The sequence below is a fragment of the Mustelus asterias genome, chromosome 13 (assembly GCF_964213995.1).
Source record: "Mustelus asterias chromosome 13, sMusAst1.hap1.1, whole genome shotgun sequence".
Classification (NCBI taxonomy): domain Eukaryota; kingdom Metazoa; phylum Chordata; class Chondrichthyes; order Carcharhiniformes; family Triakidae; genus Mustelus; species Mustelus asterias.
The window spans coordinates 59,358,520-59,380,443 of NC_135813.1; the positions used below are offsets into that span (position 1 = coordinate 59,358,520).

Here is a 21,924-nt window from a genome sequence, read left to right on the forward strand (position 1 = left end):
CTGCTATGCTCACGTGACCCCAGCGCCACGTGTGTGCGCGCGGCCTTGTTATTGTTTGTGTCTCGGAGTGGAGGCGCGTGCGCACACCGCGCGGATGCCGCGCAGGCGCACACCGCGCGCTCGGGGGGGCGTCCGGCGCGACCCCGGCCCCTCTTTATGAATCAAAGCGGTTAACGGCCGCGCGTGCCCGGTTGGCGCGCGACCCCTCCCCACGTGCTCTGGCTCGCTCCCGCTTCAAACACAAACATTCGGCGCCGCTTCCCCCGCCGACCGACTAACTGACCGGGCGCGAGAGGCAGAACCCGGACTGGATCCAACCGGACCGGGAGCCAAGCCAAGCCCAACAGACACCGGGTAACCGAGAGCCAGACTCAACCTCAACAGACACCCAGACCGATCCAACCGGAGTGAACCCCCAACAGACACCCGGGGTGGGATTGAACCCGGAGCCCGAGTGAACCCGGACTGGATCCTAACAGACACCCTTAGCTGAACCAGACCCAGACCAGGACTGGACACCGGGAACCGGAGCGGAGTCCCACTCAACCCGGACCGGGAGGAGCCCGAGTGAACCCGGACACAAACCGGGACTAAACCCTAACAAACACAGAGTACAACCCGAGCGGAGCCCGAGCGAACCCGGAGCGGGACTGGACCGGGAGAGGGACTAAACCCTAACTGACACCGGGAGCTCGAGCGCACCCGGACTGAACCCAGACCCCGAGAGGGCGACACCGGAGGGATCCGGCCACTGTAAGCTGGAGGCAACGGGCAGGAGCGGAGGGTTGAGTGGCCGGAGTGGCGGAACGGCGAGCCCGGCACGGTGAACGCCCGGAGCCGGGAGCCCAGCGCCAGCACCACGGGAGAGAAGCTGGCCCCAGCCACCTCAGCCCGCCGCCCAGACAGCCGGCAGAGCTGGGCAGAGGCGAGCTGAGCCTGGGGGAGGAGGAGGAGGTGGTGGTGGTGGTGGGGAGAGAGGCCGGGGAAGGAGAGGGAGACACCGAGAAACGAGCGACGCCGAGGCACCGGGGAGTGGGACTGGCCAGAGCCGCCGGTAGGAACCGAGCCCACGGTAAGGACGCTGGGACTGGAGGCGGCTAGTTATCCCGGTTTAGGAGTGGGTTCCAGGGAGCCCAGAATGTCATTGAATTGATTTTTATGAAGAAACCAGACTGTGTAAAGTGAGGAATAATTGCTGTATTTTTGTCCTCTGGTAAAGCCGGGGCTAGTTCCCCCTGGCAGTGTTTTGCCACCGCGCTGCGGGTTCCTAATGTGTCGCCTTGCTGCTGCACGTACACATTGCCACCACAGAATAAAACCCTGGCGTTTGTAAACAAGTCGCTTGATTAAACTTTTCAACAAATCAATCGCTTTGTTTGCTGCCTCGAAACATGATGCTGAAGGTCTCACCCATATGTTTGGGCTGATTTTTTTTTAGTGGGGGAGGCATTTTCAGTGCCATTTTCAAACGACGTGCCATTTTATTTTGGGCATTGTTCAGGCAGATTTTCTTTTCATTGCAGCCCAGATGTAGACTGCTTTGGTCAGACTTGCTACCATTGGGCCTGTGAATGTGTTAACTGGCAAAAGTCCAGGCAGGAGGTATTGAGGATTTGTTGGCATGTTGGAGTGCATATGCAATGGGGTAAATTAGTTTGTGTATATGCTATTCAAAATAAATGTCGATTTGTTTGATGGGTTGGATTTTACACACGATCAGGTCATTTTATTTACGATAAAATGTCGCAGGGTGATATAACTCTACATTGGTTATGTACACCAATATGGACATGGGGGAGGGATACATTGGTGTGTGTGTGTGGGAATGAAATGGTTATCTACAGTTCAGAAGATGTAATCAGGTTTGGGATCAGAGAGTGTATTGAATAGACTTGAGTTGTCTGTAGTAAGTCTAATATGCTGAAGCGTGGTTATATAGTTGTGCAGGCTGTGGCAATGCATTGAGCTGTGCCCAATTGTGCAGGCTGTGGTAATGCACTGAGCTGTGCCCAATTGTGCAGGCTGTGGTAATGCACTGAGCTGTGCCCACTTGTGCAGGCTGTGGTAATGCACTGAGCTGTGCCCACTTGTGCAGGCTGTGGTAATGCATTGAGCTGTGCCCACTTGTGCAGGCTGTGGTAATGCATTGAGCTGTGCCCACTTGTGCAGGCTGTGGTAATGCATTGAGCTGTGCCCACTTGTGCAGGCTGTGGTAATGCATTGAGCTGTGCCCACTTGTGCAGGCTGTGGTAATGCATTGAGCTGTGCCCACTTGTGCAGGCTGTGGTAATGCATTGAGCTGTGCCCACTTGTGCAGGCTGTGGTAATGCATTGAGCTGTGCCCACTTGTGCAGGCTGTGGTAATGCATTGAGCTGTGCCCACTTGTGCAGGCTGTGGTAATGCATTGAGCTGTGCCGTGCCTTCCCCCCCGGAAGTGATGTCCAAGCCCCAGGACCAGATGACTGACAGTCCGTCCTGCACGCTGATTGGTCGCTCTGCTTGCTTTGCTGGAGGGGGTGGAGTGGGGCTGCGTGCTGATTGGCTGGCTGCCGGGCCGCCTCCCCGGAGCACGCAGTTAAAGCAGCGGCTCGCGGGCGGCTGCAGTCTGTCCCTCGCTCACTCGTAGTCTGGGCTGGTGGGTGGCATCGGCGCTGCAGAACTCTGTGCCGCCCCTGCCGCTTTAATGCTGCTGCCCAGAGCCCCAATCCCCGGGCTGAGTCCCTGTCAATCACTCTGCAGCCTGACCTCATTGCTTTCCTGGTTGGACAATCCAGATTTGAAGGAAGCTGCGTGAAAGGCAGTGCCAGGCAGCTGGGCATTTGTGTTTGTGTCCCGTGCAATATATATATTATACGAACTCTTTACCCTGGATTTGGTGCGAGGAGGACGTGCATTTATTTGTTCAGCGCCGGGAAGCTGTATCTCGATTGGGAATGTACCAAGGGACCCAAGCCCTGCTTGTGACAGCAGTCGTCACCGATGCCATCTGGGTCTCATTTTGCACAGTGGACGTTGTTGCTGCAATTCTACTCACTCAGTTGATCATTTACTGCACTGCCCAGTGTGTCCGTGGCATTGCACGTTTATCGAAGGTCTCTTTGTTTGCACTCCACACTGGATCCATGCTGCCTTTGGATTAGGAGGCCAGGGGCTCCTCGGGGAAGACTGCTCCCAGCCTCCTGCTAACCAGTCACTTACCACGGGTTGACTTTGATATTGTAGACTCTATGGAACATTAAATTTCTCTGCGAATGCCAGTTGGGACTCGAGAAAGCTAAGTTGGATGGATGTTGCTGACATTTAACTTTGGGTACAAGCGATATATTGTAAATATTTTTGGTTTCCACCCGAGAGATGGGGAATTAATTTTCATGGTGACTGCTAATTCCAGTGTTTCTGGGGACATGTCAGATTCTAACTGACGCATTTAAATGAAGGTTAAACAATAATGCTCTAAAATATTGTTACATAAGCAAAACAAGGACTTGTTTTAAGCTGTTTGTTAATCACTCTTCCCTCACCCTACAAACAGGGTTTGTTTAACAAATGGGCCAGAACATTTATGTAATCCAATTAACATCTAGCAGGAAAATATTTTTTAAATCATTGTGGATGAGCCGGTTACAATATGGATATTGTTTTAAAAAATATTTGTATAAAGCAATTGTTTCTGGGCAAAGGGGATTAGAAAGATGGAAGCAAACAACAATATTTTTTTAAAAATAAATTACAAGTGCGTTAGTCATTTTCCAAAGATGTTCTAGATTCAGAATTTGATTTTTGGGGGTTCAAAAATAGCAAATATTTCACTGTTTGCGAGGGAGAGAGAATTCATGTAACTACAGTTAAAGTTTAACATCCAAAACAACTTTGTGAAATAATAAAATTGGTGATGAGGGCTGCAGTGCTGGGGAGGTTTGCGATGAGCTGGGGATGTAAGGACACCAGGCCATGGAGGGATTTGAAAACTAGGATGAAAATTATCAAACTGAGGTGCTGCTTAACTGGGAGCTGATTTTGATAGCAAACACAGGTGTGATGGGTGAACTGAACTTAGTGCATATTAGGCGTCAGACAGCAAAGCTGTTGAGCTGTTATGACATTCTTAAAGAAAAAATATAATTGAGCAAAGATGGGTGGCAGATCAGAGATTGGACAGAATATTAAACAATAGCAAAGAGTGACTAAAAGTTTGGTAAAGAAAGAAACAGAGTATGAGAGAAAGATAGCTAGAAATATAAAGGTAGATACTAAAAGTTTATATAGATTTATTTTTTAAAAACCAAAGTGAGTCTGGAGAATTCATGGAAAATGAGATGGTCAATGAATTGAATGGATATTTTGCATTTGTATCCTTCACTAAAGGATACAAGGAACATCCTGGAAATAGCTGCAAAACAGGAAATGGGAGGGAAAAACTCAGGAAAATTCCAATTGCCAGGGAAGTAAGTGGTACTGAGTAAATTGTTGGAGCTGTGGCTTGACAAGCCCCCGGGTGCTGATGGGTTTCATCCTAGCATCTTAAGTGGCTAGTTGATGCATTGCTTTTAATTTTCCAAAAATTCTCTTGTTTGGGGAAGATTCCATTAGATTGGAACATAGTGAATGTACCTCCCTTTATTCAAAAAGGGTGGGAGGCAGAAACAGGAAACAAGGGCTAGTTAGCTTGACATTTGCCATTGGGAAATGACAGGGCACTTGGAAAAATTCAAAACAATCGTGCAGAGTCAACATTGTTTTATGAAAGGAAAATCCATGTTAAGCCAATTTATTCTCTTTTGAAGAAGTAACGTGCTGTAACTAAAGGGGAACTAGTGCATGAACTGTACTTGGATTTCCAGAAGGCATTTGATAAGGTGCCACATGAAAGTTTCGTGTGAAAAATACAAGTTCATGGTGTAGTGGTAGTTGGTAACTTTGGCAGATAGATTGGCTACCTAACAGAAAATGGAAGAGTAGGTATAAATGTGTCTTTTTCTGCTTGGTGAGATGTATCATGTGCCACAGGTATCAATGCTGGGGCTTCAATTACAGTTCATATAAATGACTTGGATGCGGTGATGGATGGTATGGTTGCTAACTTTGGTGATGACATGGATAGGAAAGCAAGATGTGAAGTGGACGTAAGGAGGTTACAAAGGGATACAGATAGGTTAAGTAAGTGAGCAAAGATCTGGCAAATGGAGTATAATGTGGCGAAATGTGAAATTGTCCATTTTGGTAAGGAAAATAATGAATCATCTAAATGGTGAAAGAATTGCAGAGCTGTGTTGAAGGGACCTAGGTATTCTAGTGTATGAATGGCAAAAGGTTAATTTCCAGGTACAGCAAATAATTAGATTAGCTTTCCTAATTACCATTTAACAATAGAATATTTATTGCAAGGGGAATTGAATACTAAAGTAGGGAGGCTATGCTTCAGTTATAGGGTATTGATGAGATAATATCTAGGGTACTGTGTACAGTATTGGTCTAATTTGAGAAAGGATATAATTGCATTGGAAGCAGTTCAGAGAAGGTTTACTAGACTATTACCTGGAATGGATGGGTTACCTTGGGCTAGGCTTGTATCTGTTGAAGTTTAAAAGAGTAAAAGCGATTTGATTGAAATATAAGAACCTGAGGGGTCTTGACAAGGTCCTCTTGTGAGGAAATCTATAACTTTTTTTGTAGTGGAGAGGTCAATTACTGGGGGCACCAATTTTAAGGTGATTTGGAAGAAGTGTTAGAGGGGATATTAGGAAAACACTTTTCACCCAGAGGGTGTTAGGTTGTCTGGAATTTGACCTACGCAGACACAATGTGCTGAATGGCCTTTTTTCTGTGGCGTTACTACTCTCTATGGTTCGAATTCACTGTTTGTATGACTGTTTGTAGAGGGTAGCAAATTGGAGGCCAACCATGAATGCTTTGAATACATCAAGTCTGTGGGTAGCAAAAGCTATGATGGTTTTTGGCAGCAGCTGAATTATGGCTGGATGAAATTGGGCAATTTTATGGAATTTGAGTGAGGATAATGAATCTTGGGGATGATGTACCGGTGTGATTGAAAGCTCACTTCTAGGTCAAATAAACCGAGGTTGCAAACTGTCTGATTTGGCCTCAGCCATGAATAGAGTTGGTGGCTGGGGGGACAGATTTTGTGGTGGAGCATAGGCGTTAGGAGCAATTCAGCCCTTCGAGCCCACTCCGCCATTCTATATGAAGATGGCTGATCTCCATCTCATCCTAACTCCACTTCCCTGCTTTTTCCTCATCGCCCTTTATCCCACTTTTGATCAAATAATTGCCTATCGATCTCTTGAATCCATTGATTCTGCATCCACTGCACCCTGGGGCAATGAGTTCCATAGATTCACAATCCTCTGTGAGAAGTAGCTTCTCCTTATCTTTGTCTTGAATCTTCCCCTCCCCCTTACTCTACAACTATGACCTCTTGTTCTCGAAGGGAGAACATTCATCAATCCTGTTGAGTATTTTATATACCTCTATCAAATCCCCCCACCCCCCTCATTTTTCTGTACTCCGGCGAGTACAAGCGCAAGCTACTCAACCGCTCTTCATATGAAAGCCCCTTCAAACCTGGGATCAATCTAATGAACCTCTTCTGAACCACCTCCAGTGCTACCACACCCTTCCTCAAAGAAGATGACCTAAACTGAACACAATAGTCCAAGTGCAATCTCACCAATATCTTATACAATTGTAACCACACTTCTCAACTTTTATACTCTAGACCTTCTGCAATAAATGCCAAGATTCGATTTGGCTTTCTTATAACATTCTGCATCTGCGTACCCACTCTGAGACTCCTGCACAAGGACACCCAGATCCCTCTGCACAGACACCTTTTGAACCTGTTTCCCATTCAAATAGTAATTTGCCCTTTTATTTTTCTAGCCAAAAGAGATCACCTCACATTTATCCACATTAAACTCCATCTGCCAGATTCTGCCCTTTCCCCTAGCCTGTCCATACTCATTGGTAAAACTTTTTACCTCATCACAGCCTGCTTTCCCACATGGGGACCAATGACAATGACTTCAGGCCTTCATTCACCCAATATTTAATTGAGGACACTGGTTCATCTCGGACTGACTGGATGTCTGGCAAGCAGTGTGACAGTGTGAGGACTCTAGAGGGTTTGAAAGAACTACTCTATTGCGAAGGTAGAGGTGTTGTCAGCATTGCTGTCAAACCTGACTGTTTTTGGGTGAACCAAGGGACTGAGGAGAAAGCCTTGGGAGAGCAGGAAAATCTGTTGCAAGCCATTCCCTGGCTGTGGTCGAATAGATGAGAATGGAACCAGGCAAGTGCAGCGGCATGACACTGAGAGGCTTTTGGAGGAGTATGGTGTGGTCAATCAACCCTGTCAAATGTTGCAGATAGATCAAGAAGGATGAGGGGAGATAGTCACTTACAATGACATTTATGACATCAATTATTCATTCAGAAGTTACTAGAGTATCACAGACAGAGGGACTGAGTATTTGAACAAGTATGAAATGATCTGAAAGTGTGGATTATTGAAAGGTTAATCATGTCTGACTAATCTAGTTGAATTTGAGGTCACGAATGTGGTGGTCAGGGCCATTGTCTACAGATATTATTAGTGAACTTCCAGGTGCATTTGATAAAATTCCAAATGAGAGAGCAAAGTGAAAGCATGTGGAATTGGAGGAGACCTTTTAATATGACCGGTAGAAGACCGAGAACAAACCCTTCATTTCTACTTTAATTGAGAATTTCTAGAGTTAAGTGAGCGACAAGATTCAGTTTCTGTCCATTTGTTGAATTAGTGGTTGTGGCGATGAGCAAGTGTGTGGGTTTGAAACCTTGTCAGAGAGGTGTGAGCAGCTTGCAGAGGGATGGCATTCTACGTTTCTGATTATTTTTCATAAGTCCCTTGACACTTCAGTATTTGGGGTACAATTGGAACCTTGATTGGGGCCCCCTGCTTAACAATATTGTGGCTTGATTTGATTTGGGGGATGGAGGGAGCAATATAGAGTGAGGGGCAATTTTTTAAAATTAGAGTTAGACTATCCAAGTAAAATTGGGATGCACATTTTCTCTCTTGGGGTAATGGAAATGTGGAACTTGAGTTGAGCCATAAAGCTGGGTCAATCGAAATTAATTGAGATTGATAGAGTACGGTTATCAAATGATGTAAAACAAAGGCATGTAAATTGAGTTGAGGCTCAGGTCAGCCATGATTTAATTAGTTCACAGGCTAGAAAGACTGGCAGCCCACTCCTGTTCCTATGCCACATCAACTAATCTATATTCTTGAGTAGTCAATCGCTTTGTGATTTTTGTCCCTTTAGACAAAGGTGCCAAGACTATTAAATAAAAATAATCAGAAAACAGGATTTCACTGTTACACTTACAATCTATAATGATTTGATTGAGACAGAGAGCAATTACGTTTTTTAAATGGTCCCAAGCTAGGTAAGCTGTGGGGAGGACACAAAGGCAACAAAGACAGGTGAAGTGAGTTGGCAAAAAGATGGCAGGTGGGTTATAATGGAAGGAAGTATAAAGTTCTTCACCTTCATTGACTGACTGACTAGAACTGAATATTTCTTTGAAAGGTGAGAAGTGTGGATATTCAGAGGGATTTGGGTGTGTTCGACCAAGGAATGCAAAAAGTTAACATAAATACGGCAAGCAATTTAAGAAGGGAAATGGCATGTGGGCCTTTATTGCAATAGGATTGAAGTATATGAATAAAGAGTCTAGCTAGAGTTGTGCAGGGTTTTGAGACCTCGTGGAATACTGTGCAATTTTGATTTCCACATTTAAGAAACAATATAGCAGTGGAGGCGGTGCAGCAAAGGTTCCTGGGATGAAGGAGTTGTCCTATGATGGGACAATTTTCACTGGAGTTTAGAAATGAGGCAATCTTAATTGAAGTATTTTCCGGGGACTAAATGATTCTCAAATATTTTTTATTTTATTTTCACTTAACTAAGTGTCCAAGGAAGAATTACAGTTTTCCAAAAAATCAATTTATTTGGCAAAGCTGGATTAAGGCACTTGAAAAGCCTTTGGTTATAAAGGTGATCTCATTGAGACTATACGAGATTCTAAAGGGGTTTGATAGGGTGGACGCTGAGAGATTGTTTCTGCTGGTCAGGCAATCTTAAATATGGTCTTTGGGTGAGGGCCAATCATTTACGATTGAGATGAGGAGAAATTACTCGGCTCAAAGGGTTGTGAATTTTTGGAATTCTCTAGCCCCAGAGAGTTAAGGATGTTGCATCGTTGGATATATTTAAGGCTGGGGTAAACAGATTTTTGGTGTCTTGGAATGAAGGGATATGGCGAATGGACAGGGAAGTGGAGTGAAGCCCAGGATTAGCTCATGATTTTATTGAATGGTGGAGCAGGCTTGGCAGGTCTGGGCTACTCCTGGTCCTATTTCTTAGGTTCACTTATCCAACAGAAAAGGATTGGTAGCCAAGTGAATAAAAATCCTGGTTGTCCAGGAACAGCAGATTTGAATTTAATTTGAATTACTACTGGAGGTTGATTTAGTGATACTGTGCAGCTAAGAATGCAAAAGTCAAAGAAAATGCTGAAAATTCACTCAATCTTTTTTCAGATGTTAGGGGGAAGTAGGAATTAATGGTGTAAGAGACAGTGGATAGGCCAAGAAATGCAGCAGCCACAGCAGAATTAATTGTAAATTTAAAAAACATATGACGTGCCTTTGGCTTATCAGAGAGGAAAATGACCCAGATCTAGAAGCTGTCCTTTTATGCTCAAGTGAAACTAAATTGTGCATTAATCAATTTGAAAAAGAGTTTGGAAATATGAACATTTAGACCATGGAAACATTGAAAATTGAGAAACTTGCTTCTTAATTCCAACCATACCATTATTCTATACCCCTAACTGTCACTGCTTTTGTTGACCTAATTAACATTGTTGTAATCTTCGAATTTATAACATTTTGGAAATGTGATACCGTCTCTAAGCATTTTATTATAAGCTGTGAAGTCTGGCAGTGGCGTGAACTATTTTCTTGCACTTGATGACATTTTTGGCTTTTGGACAGAGATGAAAATGTAGTAGTAGATACAGGCTAAGCCACTCTTCCTTCCTTTTTCAGACCATGGAGATGGGCACCTTGATGGGGAATGGAATTATCCAAATACCTGATGATGCAACAACTATTCAGTTCTGTGTGGCATGGGTTTGATGCAAAGTCGAGATTATTTCCCCATATCATTCTATGTCTCCTATTGGCCTCCATGGGAGTTTTTTATAGACCTCCGAAAAGTTCCAGAGATGTAGAGAAAAAGATTGCAAAGATGATTCTGGATAGGAGCGAAAGTAACAGGGTAGTTGTTCTGGGGGACTTTAACTTTACAAATATTGACTGGAAAAGCTATAGTTCGAGTACTTTAGAGGGGTCGGTTTTTGTCCAGTGTGTGCAGGAAGGCTTCCTGACGCAGTATGTAGATAGACCAACAAGAGGCGAGGCCACATTGGATTTGGTAGTGGGTAATGAACCAGGCCAGGTGTTAGATTTGGAGGTAGGTGAGCACTTTGGTGACAGTGACCACAATTCGATTACGTTTACTTTAGCAATGGAAAAGGATAGGTATATACCAAAGGGCAAGAGTTATAGCTGGGGGAAAGGAAATTGTGATGCGATTAGGCGAGATTTAGCTGGCATAGGTTGGGGAAGGAAACTGCAGGGGATGGGCACAATTGTAATGTGCAACTTGTTCAAGGAACAGCTACTACGCGACCTTGATAAATATGTACCTGTCAGGCAGGGAGGAAGCAGACGTGTGAGGGAACCGTGGTTTACTAAGGAGGTTGCATCTCTTGTGAAGAGGAAGAAGGAGACTTATGTTAAGATGAGACGTGAAGGCTCAGTTAGGGCGCTTGAGAGTTACAAGTTAGCCAGGAAGGACCTAAAGAAAGAGTTAAGAAGAGCCAGGAGGGGACATGAGAAGTCTTTGGCGGGTAGGATCAAGGAAAACCCTAAAGCTTTCTATAGGTATGTCAGGAGTAAAAGAATGACTAGGGTAAGATTAGGGCCAGTCAAGGACAGGAGTGGGAAGTTGTGCGTGGAGTCTGAAGAGATAGGAGAGGCACTAAATGAATATTTTTTGTCGGTATTCACACTGGAGAGGGACAGTGTTGTTGAGGGGAGTACTGAGATGCAGGCTGTTGGACTGGATGGGATTGATGTTCATAAGGAGGAGGTGTTAGCAATTCTGGAAAGGGTAAAAATAGATAGGTCCCCTGGGCCGGATGGGATTTATCCTAGGATTCTCTGGGAGGCTAGAGAGGAGATTGCAGAGCCTTTGGCTTTGATCTTTGTGTCGTCATTGTCTACAGGAACAGTGCCAGAAGACTGGAGGATAGCAAATGTTGTCCCCTTGTTCAAGAAGGGGAGTAGGGACAACCCTGGTAATTATAGACCGGTGAGCCTTACTTCTGTTGTGGGCAAAGTATTGGAAAGGATTATAAGAGATAGGATTTATAATCACCTCGAAAGGAATAATTTGATTAGGGATTGTCAACACGGTTTTGTGAAGGGTAGGTCGTGCCTCACAAACCTTATTGAGTTCTTTGAGAAGGTGACCAAAGAGGTGGATGAGGGTAAAGCGGTTGATGTGGTGTATATGGATTTCAGCAAAGCATTTGATAAGGTTCTCCATGGTAAGCTTTTGCAGAAAATACGGACACATGGGATTGAGGGTGATTTAGTGGTTTGGATCAGGAATTGGCTAGCTGTAAGAAAACAAAGGGTGGTGGTTGATGGGAAATATTCATCCTGGAGTTCAGTTACTAGTGGTGTACCGCAAGGATCTGTTTTGGGGCCACTGCTGTTTGTCATTTTTATTAATGACCTGGATGAAGGTGTGGAAGGATGGATTAGTAAATTTGCGGATGACACTAAAGTTGGAGGAGTTGTAGACAGTGCGGAGGGAAGTGGCAGGTTACAGAGGGACATAGATAAGCTGCAGAGCTGGGCTGAGAGGTGGCAAATGGAGTTTAATGTGGAAAAGTGTGAGGTGATTCATTTTGGAAGGAGTAACAGGAATACAGAGTACTGGGTTAATGGTAAGATACTTAGTAGTGTGGATGAACAGAGGGATCTGGGTGTCCATGTGCATAGATCCCTGAAAGTTGGCACCCAGGTTGGCACCCAGGTTGTTAAGAAGGCGTACGATGTGTTAGCTTTTATTGGTAGAGGGATTGCGTTTCGGAGCCAGGAGGTCATGCTGCAACTGTACAAAACTCTGGTGCGGCCGCATTTGGAGTATTGCGTACAGTTCTGGTTGTCGTATTATAGGAAAGATGTGGAAGTGTTGGAAAGGGTGCAGAGGAGATTTACCAGAATGTTGCCTGGTATGGTGGGAAAATCGTATGAGGAAAGGCTGAGGGGCTTGAGGTTGTTTTCGTTAGAGAGAAGAAGGTTAAGAGGTGACTTAATAGAGGCATACAAGATGATCAGAGGATTAGATAGGGTGGATAGTGAGAGCCTTTTTCCTCGGATGGTGTTGGCTAGCACGAGGGGACATAGCTTTAAATTGAGGGGTGAGAGATATAGGACAGATGTCAGAGGTAGGTTCTTTACTCAGAGAGTAGTAAGGGCGTGGAATGCCCTGCCTGCAGCAGTGGTGGACTCGTCAACGTTGAGAGCATTCAAATGGTTATTGGATAAACATATGGATGATATTGAAATAGTGTAGATTAGAGGGGCTTTAGATTGGTTCCACTGGTCGGCGCAACATCGAGGGCCAAAGGGCCTGTACTGCGCTGTAATGTTCTATGTTCTATGATATTTCCTGTATTACAGGACTGTATGGCAGTGCCCACTGTTTGTCTGGGCGTTGGAGACACAGAAGTTTGTCAGATGATGAATGAAACCTAGTTGCTGAAGGTGCTTCAGCCATATAATGTCTCCTGGTCCCTCTACAATATGCATATTTGCTTCTGTATGTACCATTTTTTAGTGATTTTGGGGTGGAGGGGGTTGTTGTGTGAAAGAATAAATGATTCCTGCGTGTTTGTGGATCAATGTGTACGTTACACAGTGTTACTTCCCTTTACGCTCTCTAGTCCAAAGTCCTTGGAACAGCAGTATGTTTCTGGTGTGAAATGCTCATGTAATGTGTGCCCAATGTGAAATCAATTTAAGGAGGTAGCACAAAGATTTGTAAATGAGGCACTGTTCTGTGATCTAACATTAATTCTACGTGGATTTATTATGAGTTTAGTGCTGAACATTCTCTGATCAAATTAGTTTTTAATTTCCTTGGAATCATTTTGGGTTTTTTTGTTTAAGGACAATGAATGGTGCCCAGGACCACTGGGCTATGATGATTAAGTTAAAATATGCTTGTATTATTTGAGCTACTTGTCCCAAACCAAATGTTACATTCTAGGTTGTGCTGGTACTCTGAAAATTAGTGCTACCAAATGTACTTGAATTTTCTTGCACAAATGGATTTTGAGCGTTTCCTGCTCTGCTCTTTTTCCACACTGGAGTGCAACGGTCTGGTTCTACTTGATGCCAGTTCAACCATTTTATTTTTGGAGTAAAATTTAAAGATTTTATTAAACTGGGAGTACGGTATTTGAGTAACAGGAGCACTGTAGTCTAACAACCTTCATGATTGGCACAGTCAAATTTGTTGTGTTACTCAAGTTTGCTGGGCTGTGATTGGAGGCCATGTTAATGTGCCTGTTTGGAGTAATGTACTGGCATTTATTCAAGTTGCAGAAAGTTCCTATTGGATATATGAAGGAAAATGGATAAGCTTATCTGGACCAACTCATTTGTGCTGACTCATAGCATCCTGTTTAGATGCTGATTGATTCTATTAAACCAGTTCGTAACTTCCCCTGCTTTGCACCATACTGTTGTTCCCATCATCACCTGTTCCCTTCTGACCAATCTTTCAGTAAAGGTCCTCAAACAAAGATCAGGAGCCTTGGTCAAGTGTGCCTCTCTTGCCTACCACCCCTCCCAATCTTCAATCTTTTTTCAAATTTCAAGTCCAAGGATACAAATCTCAGTTGTAGTTCCCCCACACAGTTCTGCTGTCCAGGGATTCAGTCTGAGCCACACAAACCAGAATCTCTTCAACGGGTACATTTAAAGCCATGAGTAAGAGCTGTGTTGCACCTTACAAGAAGGAACACAAGTGAGTAACAATGCTGGTTTACTGTGTGTGTCAGAACATGGTTACAGGAAACTGCCCCAGTTAGATACAGAAAATGGTCCTTGGATGAATAAGTTGTATCTGCTGTACAGTGAGTCACAGTGCTGTACACCAATCTGCATGGAACACCTACCTATCTTTCATAATTACTTTGTCATGGTGAGGAGGGAATCAGTGAAAACATGGAACGGCGTGCCACTACCATTCTGTAAAGGAGCTTACATGTGGCCCACTCTGGGTTGTGTTAGTTGCCTCTGCCTTCAAGCTCTAATTTAGCAACTCCCTTCCCAACAAACTCTGCATTTCCCTTCCCTTTCCTTTAAAGCCTACCCCTTTGACAAAGCTTTAAGTCACCCGTCCTTATGGCTCCTTACATGGCTTAGTGTCATATTTTGTTGATGCCTGGGGACAGTTTACCAAGCTGTTTACAAAATAAACAATTCACAAAAACAGATTTTAAAAATGGCACAGATAGTGAGTAGTGCCTGTTTGTTTTCTGGATGTGGACGGTGCTGATACGGCAGCATTTATTGATGATCTACTGAGACGATGGTGGTGAGCCACCTTGATTTATTTCACACCCAAATGCTTTTGCAAGGTGATTTCAGAAAGCATCCGACCTCCTCCACACGTTTTTAAATTTTTGACGGTGCACCCATGTCCCACATTGACCTTGGGCTGTTTTTTGCATCCCCCAGGAAATTACAAGGCTGTGGGGTTTTTTTGGTGGGGGCTGAAGTGGGGGCACGGAGGGAATGTCTAGTCATGATGCTTTGGTGATCACCTAAAGTATGTAGAAGTTTGGAACACTCCTAATGTCAAGTCAATTGTTAATCTATTAACCGTGGGTTTTTAACCAAAAGTGTGAATTGACATGGGCAAAGGTTGGTACATGGAATTAGATTGCACATTTGCTGTGATCTCATTGAATGTCCGAACTAAGTGATCTGCTCCTGTTCCTGTGTGGATCAGGCTTGACTTCACCAGCTGATTTGTGTAGGGTGGGTCCCTTTCCTTGAAGCACATTGGTAAAATGGTTGGTTCTTACAGTCCAGAAATTATTATGTCTAATTTTCTTTGTCTCTGGTGCCTGCCTGGGAATTTACATAACATTTACAATGCAGGAATAGATTATCTGACTCAACTGATCTGATTTCATGCTGATGTTTGTCTCACATCAGCCTCTTTCTCTTCCACTTCATCTAAGCCCTATCAACATATCCTTTTATTCCTTCTTGCCCTCATGGTATAAGGCATCAGTGCTATTTGCTTCAACAGTTCCATGTGGTAATGAGTTCTGTTTAAGATCTTGCTAATGATTTATAAAAATCTTTCAGCATGTTACTCATGATTATGCAGTTGACCCTCTGACTACAGGCTGATGATGCAAAGTTTCATGTCATAATGTGGCCTTTGCTGTGACAGAACTTGGCAAACAGTGCAGTCAGTGTATATCTATGATTTGTCATGCAGGCTTGTTATGTCTGGCTTGTGTTTGCACTGTGCAGTGTAATTGATCAACTTGTCATGGAAATGGTTTGTATAGGCATGGTATAGTATTGTGAAAACTTGTTGCAAGCTGCCAGCACTATGAGATTGTAACATTTCATGGTCATCTTTCATTTGCATGATTTAGCCACTTTGTGGAGTCTCAAGTTATTAAGAACTACCCCCCCCCCCTCCCCCTACCTTTCCTCCTGTTGGGGGAGAAAGTGATTCATGTTTTTATGTTCACTCTTCGAGGGTCCTTTTAGCTGGCTTCTGGCTCAATGGTTAGGCTTTGGATTTGAAATCATGGTGATTCTCCTGTGGTTCAAGTCTTCATTAGGGACAGCCTTTCTTTACCTTTGTCCACCTTGAACTCTTAGCTGTTCTGACTGGTCTGTACACATCCCTCAAGGATGAATTGTGTCTTTATCGTGGCTCAGTGGACAGAGGGACAAATCATGGCAGAATTCTAAGGCGCCACCCTGCTGTATTTAGCTCCTGCTTGTACGCTTCCTTTATCTTTGTTTCTCCTTCACCACAGCAACGATGCAGAAGTGTCTCCTATCACCTCATAACAAATTTCAGCTTATCCGCATTTGCTATTTTATCCCCACCTGTTCATTCCACGTTTTTGCGCTCTCATTCCAGCTTTTATATCAGCTTCATGCAGATGCACAGTTCCAAAACCATTGTTCTTCAGAATTAAACCAAACCGGTTTAATCTATTGAAAAGCAACCGCATAAAGCCTATTCTACTCCTGTAAGCCCTACCTTTTACTTCCTTGCTGAATGTCCTCGTCCAAAACAACAAAGACTGGTATTTGCGTAGCAACTTTCTGCTCCTGAGTGTTTTTATTCCGTTAATCAGACACACATTGAGACTGAGCCAAAGGACGCATTAGGACAGCTGACTTTAAAGGTTTGGCCAAAGAGAAGTCACCTCTCTTTGACATCAGGATGTGCCCAGTGTTTTACGGCCAATGAAGCATTTTTATAGTATAGTCATTGTAGGAAATGTGTCAACAAATTTGTGCATAGCAAAGTTCCCAAAACAGCAATGTTATTCATGGTGTGGAGCACATCTGAGTACAGCATGGTAGTCATGATGTGGCGATGCCGGCGTTGGACTTGGGTAAACGCAGTAAGAAGTCTCGCAACACCAGGTTAAAGTCCAACAGGTTTATTTGGTAGCAAAAGCCACAAGCTTTCGGAGCGCTGCTCCTTCGTCAGGTAAGTGCACTCTCGCATTCCAACCCATTATTTTGTAAATTGAGTTTGTGTCTTTATATGCCCTGTTTGTGAACACAGCTCCCACTTACCTGACGAAGGAGCAGCACTCTGAAAGCAGTGGCTTTTGCTACCAAATAAACCTGTTGGACTTTAACCTGGTGTTGTGAGACTTCTTACAGCATGGTACACAGTGTCTTGGAGCAAAATGGGGAATTCTAGAACTCTCAGCCTAGGCAGCTGTGATTGAGAGTTGAACCTAGTAGGCTGCCAATGGTGGGGTCTGTATATTTTTAAAAAATTACAGATTAAAATCAATATCTTGGTGGTTTTTTTTCTGTTGGATATTATATTTATTAATGGAGGTGGGTGGGAGGTACTCAATTATTATTGGGTCTGAGGCAAGTTAACCATACACTTGGGCTTTGTGGACACTTGGTACTTCTATGTGACAAACAATCCAAACAATTGTACCAATGTTCTGAGTTCCTCAGCTAATCCTACTTCAGGGTTAATGTCATTTTTCAATGAACCTCTGCTTTAGGATCAGTAAACATTAAAAGCATCATTTCAGGATAACGAGCTCAGAAGAGGGTTATGGAATGGATATTTTGTATGGGGAAGTTGTGCTGCCATTTCATTGGATTTAGCTGTGCTCTGAGAGTTACAGGTACTGACAGCTCAACCTCCCTTTTCCAGTTGCACCAGTCCAGTGGCAAATAGTGACCACAATTCTGTTAGCTTTAGGATAGTGATGGAAAAGGATGAGTGGTGTCCCAAGGGTAAGGTGTTGGATTGGGGGAAGGCTAACTTTATTGGGATCAGGCAGAAATTGGCAGCTCTTGATTGCGAGAGGCTGTTTGAGGGTAAATCCACATCTGGTATGTGGCAGTCTTTTAAGGAACGGTTGTTAGGGCTACAGGACAAGCATGTGCCTGTAAAAAAGAAGGATAGGAAGGGTAGGATTAGGGAACCGTGGATAACCAGGGAAATTGAGGGACTGGTCAAAAGGAAAAGAGAGGCGTATGTTAGGTCCAATCAGCTAAAAACGGAGGGAGCTCTGGAGGAGTACAATGAAAGTAGGAAAATACTCAAACGGGGAATTAGAAGAGCAAAAAGGGGTCACGGAATGTTCTTGGCAGACAGGATTAAGGAGAATCCCAAGGCATTTTATTCATACGTTAGGAACAAAAGGGTTGTTAGGGAAAAAATCGGACCTCTCAGGGACAAAAGTGGGGACTTATGCTTGGAGCCCAAAGAGGTAGGGGAGATCCTAAATGAATACTTTGCGTTGGTATTCACAAAGGAGAGGGATGTGTTGACTGGGAGTGTCTCGGAGGGGAGTGTTGAACCGTTGGAGAAAATCTCCATTACAAAGGAGGAAGTGTTAGGTTTGTTAGAGAATATAAAGACTGACAAATCCCCAGGGCCTGATGGAATCTATCCAAGGCTGCTCAGGGAGACGAGAGGTGAAATCGTTGGGCCTCTGACTCAAATCTTTGTCTCGTCACTGGACACAGGTGAGGTCCCAGAGGATTGGAGGATAGCCAATGTGGTCCCGTTATTTAAGAAGGGTAGGAAGGATAACCCGGGTAATTATAGGCCGGTGAGCTTGACGTCCGTGGTAGGGAAGTTGTTGGAGAAGATTCTTAAAGATAGGATGTATGCGCATTTAGAAAGGAATAAACTCATTAACGATAGTCAACATGGTTTTGTGAGAGGGAGGTCATGCCTCACTAACCTGGTGGTGTTTTTTGAAGAAGTGACCAAAATGGTTGACGAAGGAAGGGCCGTAGATGTTGTCTATATGGACTTTAGTAAAGCGTTTGACAAAGTCCCTCATGGTAGGCTAGTGAAAAAGGTTGGATCCCATGGGATAAAGGGGGAGGTGGCTAGATGGGTGGAGAACTGGCTTGGTCATAGAAGACAGAGGGTGGTAGTGGAAGGGTCTTTTTCCGGCTGGAGGCCTGTGACTAGTGGTGTACCGCAGGGCTCTGTATTGGGACCTCTGCTGTTTGTGATTTATATAAATGATCTGGAAGAAGGAGTAACTGGGGTGATCAGTAAGTTTGCGGACGACACAAAACTGGCAGGACTTGCAGATAGTGAGGAACATTGTCAGAGGCTACAGAAGGATATAGATAGGCTGGAAATTTGGGCAAGGAAATGGCAGATGGAGTTCAATCCTGATAAATGCGAAGTGATGCATTTTGGTGGGAATAATGTAAGGAGGAGCTACACGATAAATGGAAGAACCATAAAGGGTGTAGAGACGCAGAGGGACCTGGGTGTGCAAGTCCACAGATCTTTGAAGGTGACGTCACAGGTGGAGAAGGTGGTGAAGAAGGCATATGGCATGCTTGCCTTTATAGGACGGGGCATAGAGTATAAAAGTTGGGGTCTGATGTTGCAGATGTATAGAACGTTGGTTCGGCCGCATTTGGAATACTGCGTCCAGTTCTGGTCGCCACACTACCAGAAGGACGTGGAGGCTTTGGAGAGAGTACAGAGGAGATTTACCAGGATGTTGCCTGGTATGGAGGGGCTTGGTTATGAGGAGAGATTGGGGAAACTGGGGTTGTTCTCCTTGGAAAGACGGAGGATGAGGGGAGACTTAATAGAGGTGTATAAAATTATGAAAGGCATAGATAGGGTGAACGGTGGGAAGCTTTTCCCCGGGTCGGTGGTGATGTTCACGAGGGGTCATAGGTTCAAGGTGAAGGGGGGGAGGTTTAACACAGATATCAGAAGGACATATTTCACACAGAAGGTCGTGGGGGCCTGGAATGTGTTGCCGGGCAAGGTGGTGGAGGCGGACACACTGGGAACGTTTAAGACTTATCTAGACAGCTATATGAACGGAGTGGGAATGGAGGGATACAAAAGAGTGGTCTAGTTTGGACCAGGGAGCGGCGCGGGCTAATTGTTCCTTGTTTCTCGTGGAAGTGGAAATGACTAGGGTTGGGAAGCATTTTCCGATCAGGGCCATTGTGATCTCCTGGACTCGTTTCGATCGCCTCAGGGGGTCGGAGGGGAATTTCCCAGATTTTTTTTTCCCCATATTGGCCCTGGGGTTTTTCACTCTGGGTTTTCGCCTCTCCCTGGAGATCACATGGTCTGGAATGGGGGGGTGGGGTTGAGTTAATAGGTTGTAATGAACAAAGCATCGTAGCTGTGGGGGACAGCTCGGTGGATAGGATATTGGTATGTAGATAGGCTGGAAAATTGGGCGGGGATCCTGGATTCAGGATTCAATCCTGGACCGGGGAGCGGCGCGGGCTTGGAGGGCCGAAGGGCCTGTTCCTGTGCTGTATTGTTCTTTGTTCTTGTTCTTTGTTCCTCCTTTTGAGGTTTCCTGCTCTTCTGATGCTTCAATGAATTCTTGTGAGTGCAGCCTCCGATGCCAGGCACTAGGTGGTGTGCAGAAATTGCCGCAGATATGAGTTGAACTCAGTATATACAGCAAAATCCACCTGATAAACAGTTTTTTCCTTCAAAACTGCAGCATAAACCTTTTTGTGTAGCTGATTTTGTAGCATAATGGCCCAGTGGAATTGATCCAAATGCTTAGTGATGCTATACAGTTTGAGTTCAATGGGTGCATTTGCAAAGCACTTTATTGAATTGGTTGGGTTTATTTCAGCTTGAGATTTGTTTTCTGGCTTGATCTTTGATTGGGAAGTGAATTTTGTGTTGTAATGCAGAGTTTTGGTGAACATCCAGAATTGTAAAGTTAGTTTCGACAGTGATCAGCTCTCCAATTGTGTCTCAGCCCATTATTCCCAGCTTTAACCCCTGTTTAACAATTGTGGTCCTCCAGTCCCTTTCCTTTCGCTGTAATTCTTCAGTTAATGCCACTGAGTCCCTCAAATTGGGCAAGTACAAATTGCTGCCTGGGAAACTTGATCAACATATGTTTCTTACTGGTGTACCGTGGTTTGGAAATTTTTTTGTAGGCCTGAAGGCTTGGAAAAGGCTGTTCTGGGTATAGTTGGAAGAGAAATGTATTAGCATCAGCAAATGGAAATATGAGTATTAACAGAAATAGTGATTTAAACACTGGCCTGTGAGGCTCCATGAATCATCTACACACCTTCAAAGTGCAGAAGAGTTGGAAGGCCTATAGTGTGTTAGCTTTTATTAACAGGGGGTTGGAGTTTAAGAGCCGTGGGGTTATGCTGCAACTGTACAGGACCTTGGTGAGACCACATTTGGAATATTGTGTGCAGTTCTGGTCACCTCACTATAAGAAGGATGTGGAAGCGCTGGAAAGAGTGCAGAGGAGATTTACCAGGATGCTGCCTGGTTTGGAGGGTAGGTCTTATGAGGAAAGGTTGAGGGAGCTAGGGATGTTCTCTTTGGAGCGGAGGAGGCTGAGAGGAGACTTAATAGAGGTTTATAAAATGATGAAGGGAATAGATAGAGTGAACGTTCAAAGACTATTTCCTCAGGTGGATGGAGCTATTACAAGGGGGCATAACTATAGGGTTCGTGGTGGGAGATATAGGAAGGATATCAGAGGTAGGTTCTTTACGCAGAGAGTGGTTGGGGTGTGGAATGGACTGCCTGCAGTGATAGTGGAGTCAGACACTTTAGGAACATTTAAGCGGTTATTGGATAGGCACATGGAGCACACCAGGATGATTGGGAGTGGGATAGCTTGATCTTGGTTTCAGATAAAGCTCGGCACAACATCGTGGGCCGAAGGGCCTGTTCTGTGCTGTACTGTTCTATGTTCTATGTTTTGGAGAAGATTCTTGACTCTTACAGTCTCAGCTGATATTGCATATTACTGGACAGTGGGGGCCCAAGAATGGAACCCCAGCTCAATAGACCATAACTCTTATATTTTGTTTAGAGACATGAATGAATAGCATCTGCTGGCATCAGGACTGCCAATTAACTTTGAATAAAAGAAAACATTTATTAAACATGAAATGATTGACTATGATACAATACTCCTTTCACCCCACCTATATCTTCACAGATGTAGACAAATTTTAAGGATAA

The 21,924-nt window shown here is 44.4% G+C and overlaps 1 protein-coding gene across 3 annotated transcripts in view; it reads left to right on the forward strand.

Moving 5' to 3' along the window:
* The first annotated feature begins 586 nt into the window (after positions 1-586).
* The window catches only part of ypel1 (yippee-like 1), a 47,621-nt gene continuing 26,283 nt past the window's right edge, over positions 587-21,924 (forward strand). The window contains exon 1 of one of the 3 annotated variants that reach the window (XM_078226844.1): positions 587-1,072. The gene's annotated coding sequence lies outside the window, so the exon portion shown is untranslated. Of the gene's footprint in view, positions 1,073-2,619; positions 3,328-21,924 lie in introns of those variants that run through there. The other 2 variants (XM_078226845.1, XM_078226846.1) reach the window with 2 other exon arrangements.